At 38.4% G+C, this 16,875-nt stretch overlaps 1 protein-coding gene across 1 annotated transcript in view; it reads right to left on the bottom strand.

The window, feature by feature from the left end:
- TOX3 (TOX high mobility group box family member 3) overlaps positions 1–16,875 on the bottom strand; it is a 104,567-nt gene that overhangs the window by 38,464 nt on the left and 49,228 nt on the right. The window lies entirely within an intron of this gene.

Here is a 16,875-nt window from a genome sequence, read left to right as displayed (position 1 = left end):
CTGCCCAGTGCGGTCAGCGGGGGGGGGGGGGGGGGGGAGACAGCTTTGTACAGTGCAGCTCTATGCAAAGCCGTCCTCAAAGCCGCTTATCTGCTGGCCATACACACTGGGCGGCTTTGAGCTGACAGCCGCTCAAACATGTTGTTTTGAGAGGCTTTCAGCTCAAAGTCACCCAGTGTGTAAGAGAACCGAGGGCTGTTTAAGCAAGAAGGGACATAAACCACCGAAGGGATTTGAGATGCTGGCACTTGATTAGAGTTTGTTAGGGTGTTCTGACAAGGATAGGAATAGCCAATTAGGAATCAGGGGAGGAGTTGTATGTCTTAGAAGTAGGCAGGAAGTCAGGTGATCTGCCTCTTTGGAACAAAATTCCCCACCATCCCAACCCTGTTTTTCTATTTCTTGGCGGCGGTATAGAACGGTCCTTGTTTACATGAAAATCGTATGTAGATAGTGGGGTGCGCTCTCCTGACATCGATATGTCATTAGCCCATTGCCCCTGGACAGGGGATGGGCTGCACCATCCAGACGGGTGGGTTGCAATGGGAGAGTTGAACACCAACGATGTGTGAATGGTGTGTGTCAAGCTTTACCCCCTCTTTTCTATGACCGTTCTTTAGGGCCGCCACCATTTATAGTCAGATATAGCTGTCAATTAATACATTTCACATTCTATTTGAAACGCCAGCACTTGTGTCTGTCTCGTTATTTTTGCGTTAAGTTTATGGTTAAAGGTTTAGATAACTTGTTAAGTGTATTCATATAGGTTACCGATGGTGAGTTTATGGGTCTTTCCAATCACAGAAGTATATATGTTCACATGAATGTTCACATGAATATAGCAGTTATTTTATCAATTACATTTGACTCAATAAAAATATTTTGTACACAGAAAACGATGGTCTAGCTTCACCCTTTATGCAATACTTCTTAATGCTGGCCAGAAGCAAAAATGTTGTGAATAAAATAGCAATAATAAAATGTAATAAATACCCCCAAATTAGTATTTTGTTGTTTTATGGACCATGATGCTGATTTCATGCCACATGACTGGGAAGCACGGTTGGCATAGTGGTAAGCTTTACTATGTCAAAGGACTGATGTCATAAGCTTAACTACTACTATTTTTGTGGAGTATAAAAGTGCATAGGTTCATAGGTTCAGTATATCTTTCACCAGTGCTTTATGTTATGAAATATTAAATTGTTATCCGCTATGATACTTTTATGCTTTTGCCTCTATGATACTTTTATGCTTTTGTTGCGATTACTGTTGATAAAAACTTCGACAGAGGTCACATTTTCATTTGATGCCACCTGACTGATATTTAAAGGGAAGTACCGTATATTTTATTTTTCCTTAAAGAGCTGGTGAAGGACATACTTATATACTATATCCCTTCTTGGGTGCCGAAGAACACCCCAAGTGATATCCTTCCCAGCTGCTGGTGTGCACAGTGGTAGGTAATACACTCCATCCTTTCCTATAGACTATCTGTGTGGAGTTTAAATGTGCTCCCCAATGTTTGTGTTTTTTGGTTTCCCCCCATAGCAGCCAATCAGATCCTAACATGTTACAGACTGTGGGTCAGATTTATTAAGCTTTTGGTACCTACGGTATAGAGTATATTAAACGTAATACATATATTATAATCTTTTACAAACCAATTCCTTTTTAAAAAATGTATTCATGGATTTGCAATGTATTCATACATAGTACACTGCATTTGGGCGAGTTCCAATCAGAATGTTAATTGTAATGTATAGGATTGGCTGAACATGCATACTGCAGTAAAACCAAATCTTACAGCAGAACATGCACAATAACTCAATTGCATTAAGATTTCAAAGGCATTTAAACTGAAAAATATACAATTTGATTGTATAATTTGAGTGCATCAATTTGCATATCTCCTATAGAACAAAACAGTTCAAAATAATGACATTATAATGTGTCAGCACCTTTAGCAAAGTCAAACAGTCTGATAAAATACACTGTATAAAACGTTGAGATGCGCAGGTCCGGATTTAACCGGATCTCAAAACGGGATCTTATTGGCTATATGCTGTCACATGTTTCTGCTCCAAAACATGTGACAGCTGGAAAGCCAATAAGATCCTGTTCCTGCACATCTCTAATTTAAAACTATTTGTTGAATGACTTCTTATTATGGTCAGCTATGAAGCATTCCATGCCACCACCCTTCAAACATCTCAACCCTAGTCTCCAAACACACCGACCATCTCTGTGCTTTACTTCTTCTGATAACGCCTTAACATTCTCACCTATAGAACTTCTCCCGGATTTGCTACCCACCTAGGGATTTCCCTCTATTTCTTGTCACTCATTCTTCAAATCCTTAAATAATCTCTAAAATCCAGCTTTGTTACAACAGTATTCCAACCTATAATATTTATATTAGTACAACCTCGCTGCTTTCCGAATCTGCACTATGAGCCAAACACCTTCGTCTTCTAAACGCTCATGAACAGTGTTCTTCTCCCGACCTTTTCAGTTGTCTATTTATTGTGCCTAATTAGTATATCCCTAGGTCCCTCTTTTAATGTATCTTTTCCCTACGACCTCTTTCAAAAAGCAATAATAATGATAATAATAATAATAGGGTACTTTTGTATTATCACGCGCCCACAAAATCGGGTGCAAATCGCATGCAAAAAATGGATGCGATTTAGCGGGTGATTTGCGGCCGATTTTCCATGATTTCCTGCCGATTTGCATGCTATTCCATCCTTGCAAACCCCCACTATCCATGTCAGCCCGAAGCGTGGCGAGCAGACGCGGTACGCGTCCTCCCGACCTGTTCATAACCCCACTATCCACGTCGGTGTGGAGTTTATTTCACAAAGCGTGGCGAACGCAGCGAGCCACCGAGCCCAAAGCGTGGCGAGCCCCGCTATGGGCAACCAATCAGAATCTACTTCTTATTTATTTAGCACCCTCTAGAAGATATTAGACAGGATTTGATTGGTTTCCCATAGCAACATCACATGTGAAGTAGAATATACATCTTCGTAAATTTCCCCCATAGTGTTCAGCAGCTCAGTAATAGTTCAGAATAAAAGGTAAAAAAAAAAAGAGAAAGAATATTTATAGGTTGTGTGACGTTGTGTAATTAAGACAAATCAAATATTTAAAAAAGACAACGTTTGTTTAAAAAAGTTTAAAGTTTTTTAAAACACCCTTAATCTTATAGTGTGTATATACGGTTAGATTTGGCTTCCGATGTTCCCGATATAAGGAACATCGGAAGCCAAATTGCATGCTTTTTTAGGGCTTCTGAGCCTGATGCGCTGCCAATGCGCGCTCCTGTGTGAGCGCATATCGGCAGCCATATAGAGAGGGCAGGCAACACTATATAGTGCAGATCTGCACTATATAGTGTCAATTGTGCCCCTCTGGCATGCGGTGAAATGCGAGTCCCGATGCGATCTTATCGCGTCGGGACTCGCATCTCACGGCAGCATCTGCCGTGTGTACACACCTTTAATGTGTATTTTGTTTATTTTATTTTAAAGTGTTTTGTTAAAAGATACAAACATTTGGCCGCCCATATTTGACATCAGCCAATGTACAAAGTGTATGGGCAGTGTGCGGGCCTCAATTATACCCCCATGTTTTTGCACATGAACGAGCATCAACCCAGGATTTAGCTCAGTGTGAAAGTGTCTTGTCACTGCATCCCGTGTTCAGCATTTCAGGATTTCTACCCAGGTCCTGACCTGGGTAGATTCCGAAATCGACACGGGATGCGGTGAGTGTGAACGGGTATTCAGGGTCAGCGTGACCCAGATCCCATTCACTGCAGTGAAAATGCGCCGCTGGTAGGTGCTGACATCTCCCAGCGACGCCCCGGCCAAGCCTCCAGATGACGCCACCCGCCCGACTTCATTCCAGGTCAGGTGGCTAGTGTGAAAGCACTTGCAAGCCAGGTCACACCCGGAACTTAGAACCCAGCTTGCAAGTGTGAAAGTGTGAAAGGGGTATTACACAGCCAGATGTGCCAATATATATCTGTGCATCTCCCATTGGTTGTACTATTGAGCCGACATGATATGTCTGCACACAACTTCAAAAATATATGTGTACTTACACACACCACAAAGGAAAAAGAATATTGAGTGTCTACAAACACATTGGAGACACAACATAAGAAACACTTGAGAAAGAAGGGACATTATCTCCCAAGAACTTTCTGGAGATCTTATTCCCTTTTGGAAGATGTAGACGTTGGGACTTTTGTACAGTGTTTTGCCTATGACAACTAGATCAACTAAATAAACAAGTTACTGGATGAACTATTTCTTTTTGCTTCACTAAACAACTGATCACCAGATTTATGGACATTCTCTGTAAAGTATAGGCGCCACACCACAATTGGGTTTCGCATGGTCTATTTTGTCCTTTAACCCTCGGGGTCACTGTGGTGGTGGTATATATATATATATCATCTGGTGGACAGTGGCACTTGGTAGTAATAGATAAATAAACAGGCAAGAGACCTTGTCTTTTTCTGATGTTTCAAACCCTTGCAGGCTTTCTATCAAGGTGCAAGAGACAAAAATCCCGCAAGGGTTTGAAACGTCGGAAAAAGGTCTCTTGCCTGTTTATTTATCTTTTACTAACGAGTGCCGCCGTCCACCAGATGCCATATACACCCCTGTCGGGGATACACTTACGGAGGGCACCAGCTTCATGATTGATACCACCTTACGTTGGAGTGCCACCTTCATGCAATATATATATATATATATATATATATATATATATATATATATATATATATATATATATATATATATATATATATATATATATATATATATATATATATATATATATATATATATACACATATATATACATACACACATATACACACACATACATACATACATACATACACACACATATATATACATACATACATACCACACACACGTACTCATTTTTAAACATCTAATATTTTTTCTATCATTGGGTTGTAAATAGCTAGATGTAATTCTGTCATTTGAATACTTTTATAAACAAGGAATATAATAAAAGCTTGTTTTTTTTATCTAGAAAGTTTTCCTGAAATGCCTGATACACAAGTGACTCATTATCAGAAAAAAATAACATATTGTAACTATTTTCATTAATACATTTTATTAAACTGTAATCACTGAAATTGGCAACCCTTCTGACACCCCTTACCTATTATTAGAAACCAGCAGTTTTACATTTGTTTCTGTATTTTTCAAATTGCTAAATTGTTGGAATTCATAGTGATACAATAATTGAGACTCACTGTTGTAAGCAATCTCAACTGAACATAAGACTTGATGTCCTGAAGTGATGCCACAGAACCAATTAGACATGATGTTGATAGTTACAATAATTAAAATAATGATGCAAGTAATTAGTTGACTGACAACAGACATCTGTATTCACTGATAGACCTTTAATAGAGGTTTGCTTGTAATAGGCAATATTTTACATTTTAAAACATGCAAATCACCTGTTTTCTTGCAGAAAACATTTTTAGGACTCCATAATTATAGGTAATTAGAATTGTATTTGATGGGAGTCTAGAATGCATTACCACACAGTATCTGAAGCATAGGACAAACTAATATAAGACTGCAAAAAAAAAAGTTATATACATGAAGCGTGTATATACTGTATATAACCGATTGTACAGATATTTCTGATTTCCCAAGAAGAACAGAAAACCAAAACAAAACCGCACAGCTTTTTGGCAGTGTGCATATAAGGTCTGACATAAGAGAAAAGGCTAATAATTAACCATAATACAGTATGTCACGCGGTTTCATTGGCTCTTCCCCATGAAAGTAGCCAGTCAAAATAAATTCATTTGTTTTTAACTGTAGTGATACAGAAAAGAAACAAACTCTATCTTTAAATGATGCCACCATCTGCATGTTGGTCATATTTGCCAAAAGTATCAATACTTTATTAACTTTTAGTTTACTAATTTATTTGCAACCAGACTAACATTTGCACTTTAACCTTTATTGGTGACATTTAATGGCATACATTTTTTAGTAAGGTTCTGAAATCCCACAGTAATGCATTTTTCGAAAATGCAAATTCTTAAAGAAAATCTCAACTGTTTAATGGGATGCAAAATTGTGGGTGAAAAGTGCCATATGGTGCAAATTTTAATCATGAATTTTTAGGAAATCAAAGTGTGTGGTATTAAGTAAGATTATTTTTTTTAAATGGTGTGGGGTCTCCCCCCCACCTCCTGAGCATAACCAGCCCTTGGGTCATTGAGCTCGACCGGATTTAAAAAATACTGGGGACAAAAAGCGTAGGGGTCCCATGTATTTCTGAAACCAGCCTGGACTCTTAGACCGGTCCTGGTTCCAAAAATCCGGGGGAAAAAACAACTGGGGGGGTCCCACATATTTTGGAACCAGCACCGGGTTCCCACAGCCCATGGTGTCAAGCCAGGGGACACTTTTTATGTAAGGTCACCCAGCTGTACCATGCTCACTATGACCATGGTTAGCCTTGGAAGAGGTACCTGGAGGAGTGGGGACCCCCTCAATAAAGGGTTCCTCACCCCTCAGGCTTCACATATCCAGGGCTGAAGCCCAGGGCTGTCCCTGGCATCCCTAGATGGTGGACAATGCTTTTTAAAGTCGAACTACAAAACCCAGCAGGCCTCCCCCGCATGTTAGGACTTGGCGAAACACAAGTTTGTTTGTCCCCCGTATTTTTGGAACCAGGACTGGACCAATAATCTGGGGCTGGTTTCAGAAATACAAGGGACCCCTACACTTTTGTCCCCCATATTTTTGGAACATGTTTGTCAACACTGCTCTTTAAATGCTAAATAAACTGTAAACTATTAAGTTTCAAGTACCAACAACATTTACTTACAATGATATGCTTATTTCTCCACAATTCTTTTGATGAACATGTATTACCAATAACAATTGGATTAGCCACTTGTAGCTGTAGCAAGATATGGGGATGATCCTATTAGCAACATTGGAATTAGGGGTGCAAATCTTCACGACAGCACTTTGCGGCAGCCCAAATTTGAAGAAAAGTGGTTGCTATCCCTGAGGGTAGCTTGCAATTTTCAGCTAATTCAGTTTTAAACCAGCCTGTGAAGGGTGCAAGATTAGGGTATAAACACTAGTGGAATTGCACCTCACACCTATTGCAAATAATAGGATTGACCCCCATCCCATGTCCTGCTCTTTGCAGAACAATTTAGTGTTTTACTTTAATAAAAATCACGAGGGGCACTCTCCATGTAATATAAACATAGATACAACAAAGAAAACATCTTTAAGGTTAAACTTGCTTACAGCATCTGTAAGAATGGTTGAAAAACTGAATTAAAAGGAATTATCTCAAGGGCCCGAACAATTCAGAAAACAAATTAGTCTTTCAGTGAAATAAAAACTGGGTTAGGAATCCTCTTCTGTACAGTTAGCATGCGAATGTAATTACTGAAGAAACTACTGCTAATCAGCTGCGAACTGTATCCATTAATTAGTATTGGCCCTGGAGAAATTAGGAAAATTGGTAACAATGTTAACACTGCAATATACCAATGAGGGACAGAAGGCCCCTTAGCATTTAGACTAGCAGGTGGTTTCAATGGTCCGTCTAATTTGAAAAGCATCCACCTGAAGTACAGCACCATATCTTCTGTATCTTTATCAGACTATAATTAATAGCTTGCAATTTAGAAACCGTGTGATCAGCTGGGAACATACATATGTATCATACAGCTTCCTGGCAGGGACTCTGTTTTACTTAAAAATAATATTGTGACTGGCCCAGGAATGATTGAAATAGAGTCACATAAGATACAAGCTTTGTTGGAATGTAAGTAGATCCCCCTTAGGAGCCAAGAGCTGTCAGCTGTCAAATGCCCATATTTTCTGCATGTGGTTTTGTTTTAATTACTTTGCAGCTCAGTTAATGTATATACAAATTGGTGGAGATTCTATTTTTGGCAATTATGTATTGAAAAAAAAAATCTGTTTTCTATCCAGCGGCAGCTCCGACCTTAGTGTAGGAGGGGGGCTTTCACTGGCCGTGGTGCTGCCCCCATGCCTGCTGGTCTCAACCACGATCGTGGGACCGGCGCATGCACTGTGGAATCCTCACTACTACACATGTGATGACCACCAGCTTCTATGGGCTGCTTCAATAGCAGCCCATAGAAGCCAAATCGCTGTCCCGGCACCTATACATTGCAGATTACAGACACCAAGCATCAAATATGCAGTATTGGCCTTGGTACTGCGCATAAGCATACCCTGGATTCTATGTGCTGCAGCCATAGCAGTCCATAGAGGCATGGCGGAGGATGGGAACACCTCCCAACGGGACTGCCTTGGGTGACTGGGAGGTCAGACTTCCAGTAGAAAGTCACTGCCAGTCACAGTGAAGCCAGTGCAGTCTCATGGGTGAAATTTACCTGTGGGGGGCTACAGTCCTGCAGCCCATAGGTAAAAACTGCAACAAATACGGTCTACAAATGGTTTGTGTAAACATTCTATTATCCTGTAATTCCAGGCAATTTTTAAGGGGGACAGTGGAACTCCTTTGCAAAACTAGTTGACTAGATAACACAATAGTGCCTGGCTGTAGAGGAGGAGTCAGGGGGAATGTTGCTGAGGCAACGAAGGTGTCAGTCAGGTAGGATAAGCTGACGTATGTTTCAACTTCTGACACAATTGCATCAGATAAAACAAGCCCATCTTGAAATATTGTGTCAACTGCCCCCTTCTCTATCCTTGGGGACCCCAACCTGCAGGAAGTTCTGTATATTTGACATTAAGATACTAGTTATCGGTTGCAACCCCAATGCAGTAATCCTTACAAATATTCGGTGGTTATATATCTTTTAAAGAAGAGACTTTAAGATTTAAAAAAAAAAAAATATATATATATATATATATATATATATATATATATATATATATATATATAATCGATAAATGAAAAACAAAAAACAAATTAGATTGTGTTCCTAACTTTTCCTTTGTCATTTTCTCCCTAACTCAGTAAATCTTACCAGAATATATACTAAAGAACATTACATGTTATTGTCCACTGACTACTGCAATAGGTTATAAATAAACTGATGTATTATGTCCAAGCAACAGGAAAATTGATCTGTTTAACAAAACATCTCTAGAGCTCAATGTACTGAATGTAACCAAGCACCTTTTATATGTGTACAAGAAACAAAACCATTCTGTAATGGAACAATATGTTTCTCCCTCTGGTCTATATGTTTGATTGTGTTATTTCAGATAAAAAACAAATGTTTAACTGGTGAATGTGAAGTGACTAGGTGACAATAATTGAGAGCTGGTATTACAAATTTCAGTATATAACAGCCAACTCTGCTCCAGGGTATCCAATGATTTATTCTCATTTCTAATGCTTTCTCTGTTTCCAATAAATTGTCTGTCAAGCACAAAGAAACCAGGAGGACAAGTTATAAAAAAAAAAGTGGTTGGGAGTTTTATGTACTGAAATCTACTTTACAGTAAGGTATTATTAAGCCTCACACAATGTATTAATCAAAAGGTAAGCCAAGGTCATAGAAACTTTGACTTTCGGTTTGACATCGCTACTGGTAAAAAGATAGCTTTGGATTAAACATAGTTACAATGTGATATTCTACCCTTTTTAGATTTTATAAAGACTGTTAAAGTATGGATTATTCTAAACCATTATTTTAAAGAACAAAACCGATGGTGTAATGGTTAACATTACTGCCTCACATTACTGAGGTCAGGGGTTCGATATCCACCATGGCCCTAACTGTGTGGAGTTTGTATATTCTCCCTGTGTTTGCGTGGGATTACTTCGGGTGCTCCGGTTTCCTCCCACAATCCAAAAATATACTGGTAGGTCAATTGGCTTCCAACAAAAATTAACCCTAGAATGTTTGCGTGTAGGGAGTATAGATTGTAAGCTTCACTGGGGCAGGGACTGATGTGAATGTTTAAATATTCTCTGTAAAGCGCTGTAGAATGTGTGTGTGCTATATAAGAAACTGTTAAATCAATAACACATTTTATTGAGATCTGCAAGCTGAATAAAAAAAGGCCTTATAACAATAAAATGTACAATTTTGAAATAAATGTGGGCTTTTTTGTGATACAAAATTCCACTAACATGTGTGGAAAACATTTTGGAAGTGTGTGTGTTATTATGTAAAGAAAATCTAAAATCAAGATAATATTATAAAAACTATAAAAATGTGCCCATATTAAAATTATGCAGACATGAACACACATATATACATACTGTAGTACATAAAGCACATAGTACATAAAGCACTTAATTTGTTCACAGACAAATCTCATTGGTTGTGCAACAAAGCTGTTAGATAATATATTTCCATATGTTTATATCTTCACATAGATCAGGGCGTCTGGATGTTTTTTTTTATGGGGGCGGTCTATTAACTGCCCATAGGTTGCTCCTGGGGGCTCATGTCATAGCTGGATGGACAAATTCAAATGCTCGCCCAGTTGGGTTTCCTGACCGATACGTCGAGCAGCTAATCGGTAAATGTGTATGCTGTCCTGGATTGGCTGGAGTGTGGCAATGGGTCTGTCGATGCACAAGTCAGGTAAGTACCCAGCCTAGGCACCCTAGGATGCCACAAAGCTCTTGTAGTGGTGCCTCAAGTTGGTGGTCTAGGACCATAAAACATGCGGACAATCAGAAGCACTACTGTACACACCACATAACTGACAGGTAGGTACAACTTGCCTGATATCGATTTTTTTCACATTGTGTAAATAAAAACCTTTGCTCCTACAGGTGCCATGAAAAAAATAAAGATAGTGTGCTGCGATTCAAGAAAGTTAGGGAACCAATGAAAAGAACAGAAATTTCACAAACTGCCATTACAGTCCAAGTTTTAAGGATATCTATGCATGCGTCCAGACGGTTAAATCAAATTGACTAAGGTACTTGTTAACTCACCTATGCTCAAGCACGTGTATTAAAACATGGATTTTATTGGTGGAGTTTGGGAACTTCTGGACTAAAAAAACACATTATACTTCTACAATTGTATATGTTTATGTAGAAGAATGTTTAATTTCTCAGAAAGCCCACCCCAGAAGGGCCTTTTAACATTAACATTTAAAAAAAAAAAAAGTTTATTATATAAATCAAGTAAGAACCTTAATAATAGGTAGTGATAGTTATTTAAAACATATGGGTCTTTTATTAGCTGTCTGCAAACATAAATGTAGAACAAAGTGTACACTTAATCTGTGTTTTTAAAACAAAGATAACAGTAATATGATAACGCTCTATAAATATAATGACTAAATAAAGCAACTTCTCCATTGCATGGAACATAGTTTAATGTAATACACACTACATAAATAAATTTAAGACAACACTTAAAATATCTGCAAAGTTTTTTTGGGACATTGCTATGATTTGGATATATGAATAATCTATATAGAATGAGAAACATTCACCCAAATCCACGGAAATCATAGGTTTGAACGGCACAGCCATTGTATACTTCAAAGTATTGAGCGCAAGAAAACATAAAAAAAATTATATGAACAGCCTATAAAAAAGACAGATGTTTAGACACGTTTAAGATGTAAGTGTACTTCCACTAGAGCGTAACAAGAAACTTTCATTTCAGTGTGTTTAGCCTTGATTTCAATATTTATGCAAGTCATTTTTATGCTAAAATACTGCTGTGAAACATTATCCAACAATTCGATCAGTTAGCCTGTACTTAAACCATAAGATGCAAATAGGTATGTTCAATTTGAATGCACAACACCTTTATTTTAACGGTTTCCAAAAGATGAGATTTTATATATTTCAAGGTCACTTGAGGTCAATTCCCCAAAATAAACTAAAATACATTGACAGTTGCAGATAAATGATGTTTCATAATACATTCATACAAAAGATATAAAGAACATTCTGTTGAAATATCATTTTTTTTTAATGATTGCTGCAATTATAACCTATAAAACACCTGTCATTTGTTCATCTGTCATTAATTAAAAATAAGTAGTGTCACTTTTTTTTTTAATCACCATATTAACAGAAGGGTTGATTGAATGAAATGACAAATTCAATTAAAATGGAGTGCTGGGTTTTGCTGGTTCAATGGGAATCTATGTGAATGTGGGATGATACAAACAATACACTTTCTAATTAAAAGATGAGAATCTGAACTTGTTCTGCTGTTGCATGATTAAAATGTACAATACAATATAAAGTCACATTGTACAGATTGTCTGAAGGAAGTGTAGGGGAGGGGGCATAAGATGATGGAAAGATGACATCATCCGTAAGCACTAGAATGGATATAGTGCATATCAATTCAGGTCTATAAGCACACCATATATTTAGAGAGTCATCTGTCTGCTTCTGTACTTTTGTTAATAGGACAAAAGCAAACAGAGAAAAATACATTATCTAGGGCATAATTACTGTAACTTAAAAAGCCTATTTTCTCACCTAGAGTTGAACATTATTACAGCTTATACGTTTTAGATGACAGGTCTTTAATAGCATATGAATCAATCCCAGAAATGTTGAACAATATACATTTATAATGATATGTCATCGAAGACTTTGCTCTCTGTAACAGAAAAGAAAAAGGTTTTTGCTAACATAGCAGAAAAAGAAAAAAAAGTCATGATTGCATTTGGGGGGGGGTTCGTGACTTTCATGATCACTTAAATTCCCCTGAGAAGCGCCTTCACCAGATGGGTAATCTCACAGTCTTAATTTGCTTTTTCGCTCAGTTATAAAAGTAATGTTTGTTTATTTATTTTAAATCTTTTATTAGGGAATAGCACGAACAAAATACACATTTTTTTTTGTTGTGGCAGAATGAAGAAATTTTTTTTTTTTTTTATTTATTAATCATAAACATCCAAGATTCTGAAATATGCCGAATTAATCTAATTTTGATAAATAGGATGTTCTTACAAACATATAAATAAAGCTTATTGATATATGTTGCGTTAACAATTCCTATAGGACAGTTACTGGATACATAAGTATCCAATTGAATCCATAAGCTAAAGTGCATATAAATCTTAGACTCTATTTTTGCTTATCAAGTGTAATACTGAAATTGGGTGGTGAAACTACCCAGAGTCAGCATTTGCATTAGCATAATGTGCCAATGGCACGGTATGTTAACAAGTGGTAATGGCAGCTGTCAAGACGATGCATAAACAATAGAACTCTAAGGAAATATGATTGGTGCATGTCAAGGTTACTAGTTCACTGAAATCACTTGTCTTCAAGAGGTTTGCCGAAGCATATTATGTAGCTTAAGTGTATGTTGCTGTAGTTCTATTGGATTCGGTATGGAATCCCAGCAGTTGGAATCCCGACAAGGGGGGGGGGGGGACGTGGATCGCCCCTCCCTTGCGGGCTAGCTGCGCTGGCCATGCAGCGGGCCCAGTGCCTCACTATGCTCGGCACACTAAATTATTCTCCCTCTATGTATGTCGTGGACACCCACAGAGGGAGAAAGTGTCGGGATTTCGGCGCCGGGATTCCGACCGCATCCGTTCTATTTTAGTGCAATAATTGCATGATCTTTGTACCCAATAAGCCAGCATCACCAGTCTCCTCCCCTTTTCAAATTTCTGTAACTAATGCACTGAGAGCACAGTTCAGTTCATTTACAGATACTTGCATACATAATTAAATTTTACAGCTCATAACACTTGTTTCAAATGACCAAGATGCTAAAATGAGTGGTCTTAGTGGTAGTAGTAGTAGTAGTAGTTCACTTATTTATAATGAATGAACTTCTTGAACATGTTGGAGCCTCGATTTCTGCTCCACATGGCTGTTTTTACAAAAATTCTGTACATATATGGAAAAATAAGAGGGCCGAAATCTCATCAATTGTGGATTGTGATCGATCCTACATTCTCATATAAGTGAGAACAGTTGTAGTATCACCAGAAAAAAAAAAAAAAAACACTATGCAGACAAGCACTGAGACTTTTGGTAGAAAGAAGCTTTGGAAAATATACCTAGTAAAATACATCTATAGTAGATGTTTTCATCATCTCACTCCCTACGATTAGGATTTTGTAAGCATGCAATCAGATACTTCTATACAGGGGTGTCTTAACTTGGAGGCCCATCTGCAGTCTCCTCCAGCCGCCCCCCTCCTCTCTGCTAGGAGCAGTAGGGTCTGAGCTGCGCATGCGCACACTTCCAGAAAAATGGGGCGGTGGACATTTTCCAGTGATTTTCACATTGCTGCTGCCGCCAGCAGCAGCTCTGCGCAGTAGAGTCTGAGCACTAGAGCGCTCAGAATCCACTGCGCATGCGCAGATCGGATTCTCGGCAGCACTCCTGCCCCTGCTGGACTCTGGAGGGTAAGTATTGGAAAAATGGGTGCATTGTGCATGGGGTGGGCCCATTATAGATACCCCATGGCTTCTATACATGTAATTCTCCACTGTGTAACAACTTCCTCTTTTTACTAGGTTCCTACCATGTAACAATTCTATGATGCGCAGTCCCCAGAAACACACCAGTATCTAGTACTCCGAATACCTCCAAACAAATCACTGAAAAGTGCAATTATCTAGTAGCTTTGTACTGAACACAAAATGCAAGGATTGTTGGCACACCCAGTCATGTAGTGCAAATGTTCACTTTATAAATAGTACTATAGATCCTACAGTGCTGGAATCTCTTTCCAGTGATAGCTGGAATCCATGTTAAATGCAAAACCAAATACAAAAACCTAGTAATGGATGTTGTGCATGACCTTGAGTATCAATTGCTGGGTGGAGAGGTCTGTTGGATTGTAATTATTTTTTATTTGCCGGTATTCTTGTATTATCCTAAAATAAACCCTTACTTCAGGGGTGGTCAAACCAGTCCTTGAGATATACCAACAGCTCATGTTTTTCAGAGCTGGTGCATAGGTGTAATTATTACTAACATTTTTAAATATGTGGTGGAAGTGGCACAATGAACCGTTGGTGGTAGATCTCGAAGATCAGTTTGGCCACCCTTGCCTTAAATAATTTAGAACTCTTAAAAATGACTTCATTTAGCAAATGTACCTGTATGGTGACGATATTCTCAATGTTCCTGTTGGAATGTGCTACAAAGTTAATAGGAATTTTTATTGTTGATGTTATAATAACCTATAAACATTTAACCCCCCCCCCAAACAGGTTACAACTGATAAGTGCGAGTACTCTAGCTCTTCACATTGATCACATCAAGTCTGAAGACACTCCTGGACAAATTTACTAAGCTTTGTACTGAAATAAACTACCAACCAATCAGCTCCTATTATTTATCACATTGCAGAGCTTGTTATCTGGTGTTGTATCACTTTTGTAGGCATAGTACATCTCACCCATAGAGTCAGATGTTTCAAAACTGCTGGAGAATGTGTCAATACAAAAGCAAACAGCTTCTAGCTGGTATGTGAAATGTACTTTATACTGTAAGTGATAGCAAGAAGCGGATTTGTTTCTATGGAAACTTGTCTGTCTGTACTTTTTTTTACATGTTTGATACACCTCCCCCACAGTGCAGTATGTAATTTCCTTCAAAAGATAGAAAAACAACAGGAGTGGTCTTAGATACACTTTCGTATACAGAGTCTAATGAATTCTTAAATACTGAGATGGGGCTATTTTTGCTAAACAGAACATTTGTGTCTTTTCTTTGTACATATACAGTAATACGAATAATGTCCTCAATGTGTTCACACAGATGGTGCCAGTTTCATTCATCCAGCACGCTGTATCTTCCCATCTCAGTAACAGGATGCGAATGCATGATACGATCGTGCATCTGCATCTTGGCGAATGGCGTTCCGAGATGGGAAGATGCAGTGTGCTGTCGGTATGAATGAAACTTGCCTCATTTGTATGCTTCAGGTTGCAACCTGCCCAACAAAGGGCCTGATTCAGTAGTAGATGGATTCGCAAAACTACACTCAAGCAGCTTTGCAAACCATCTACTGAAAATGCAAATACAGAAGACGGTGTCAGAAGAAGCAAGGTGGTTTGCCCCAACTGCTAAAAACCAATTACTTGTAATATATTTAGCTTTTTTCCTAGCTTAGCTGTGAATTGTCTAATAGAAGGCCTAAGTTTTAGAGTAGAAAATGAAGATGTATGTTCTAAACATTACAAGAAGACATGTCACCAAAGGGTCCACAGGTGCTAATTTTCAATGGAATCATTTCCAAGTGCATGCAGATGGTATCGATATCTTCCACAATGGTTCTCATTAGGCCACCCAAAAGGAAAGGGAAGCATACAATATTGTAATACTGTTACAGATAATATAAACACATAAGCCACTCAATAAAGAGCAATTAACTCTTATAAACACGTACCACATGGTCTACAAACTAATAGTAGACAGAATGCGCTTGTGTGGGGGAAAAGGACCAAGACTTAACATAGCAGCACTCTAGATCCCTCCAAGATGCGACTTGTCACTCATCAGGTTGTTAATAATTATGCCTTCCATTATTCTTCATCTCTTCTTCCGCTTTCCCATCTTTTTGACCCCACCATTCTTACACCACTTCCTATATCTCTCTCTCCTCTCTATGTGCCTGTCTCGCACTTCCAGTCACCCCAGCTACCCATATATCTCAAATATCCAACAATTTTTGTTGGATTTGGTAGTCAGTGTGACTCCTCTGCCCGGTTCTAAAAAGTTATGTTTGATTTCTCCAAACCCCTAACCCCAGCATTGACAGAAAAGGGACTTGCCCTTACTGATGAATCGGCCCCATTAGCTGTGCCAAATGGAGAGGTCAGGCATCAACTATCAACTTTATGTGGGTAGGAA

Source organism: Crinia signifera, chromosome 11 (genome assembly GCF_055691185.1).
Source record: "Crinia signifera chromosome 11, ASM5569118v1, whole genome shotgun sequence".
NCBI classification, from domain to species: domain Eukaryota; kingdom Metazoa; phylum Chordata; class Amphibia; order Anura; family Myobatrachidae; genus Crinia; species Crinia signifera.
The sequence above is the reverse complement of the archived record's forward strand: the minus strand, read 5'-3'. Positions and strand labels throughout refer to the sequence as shown.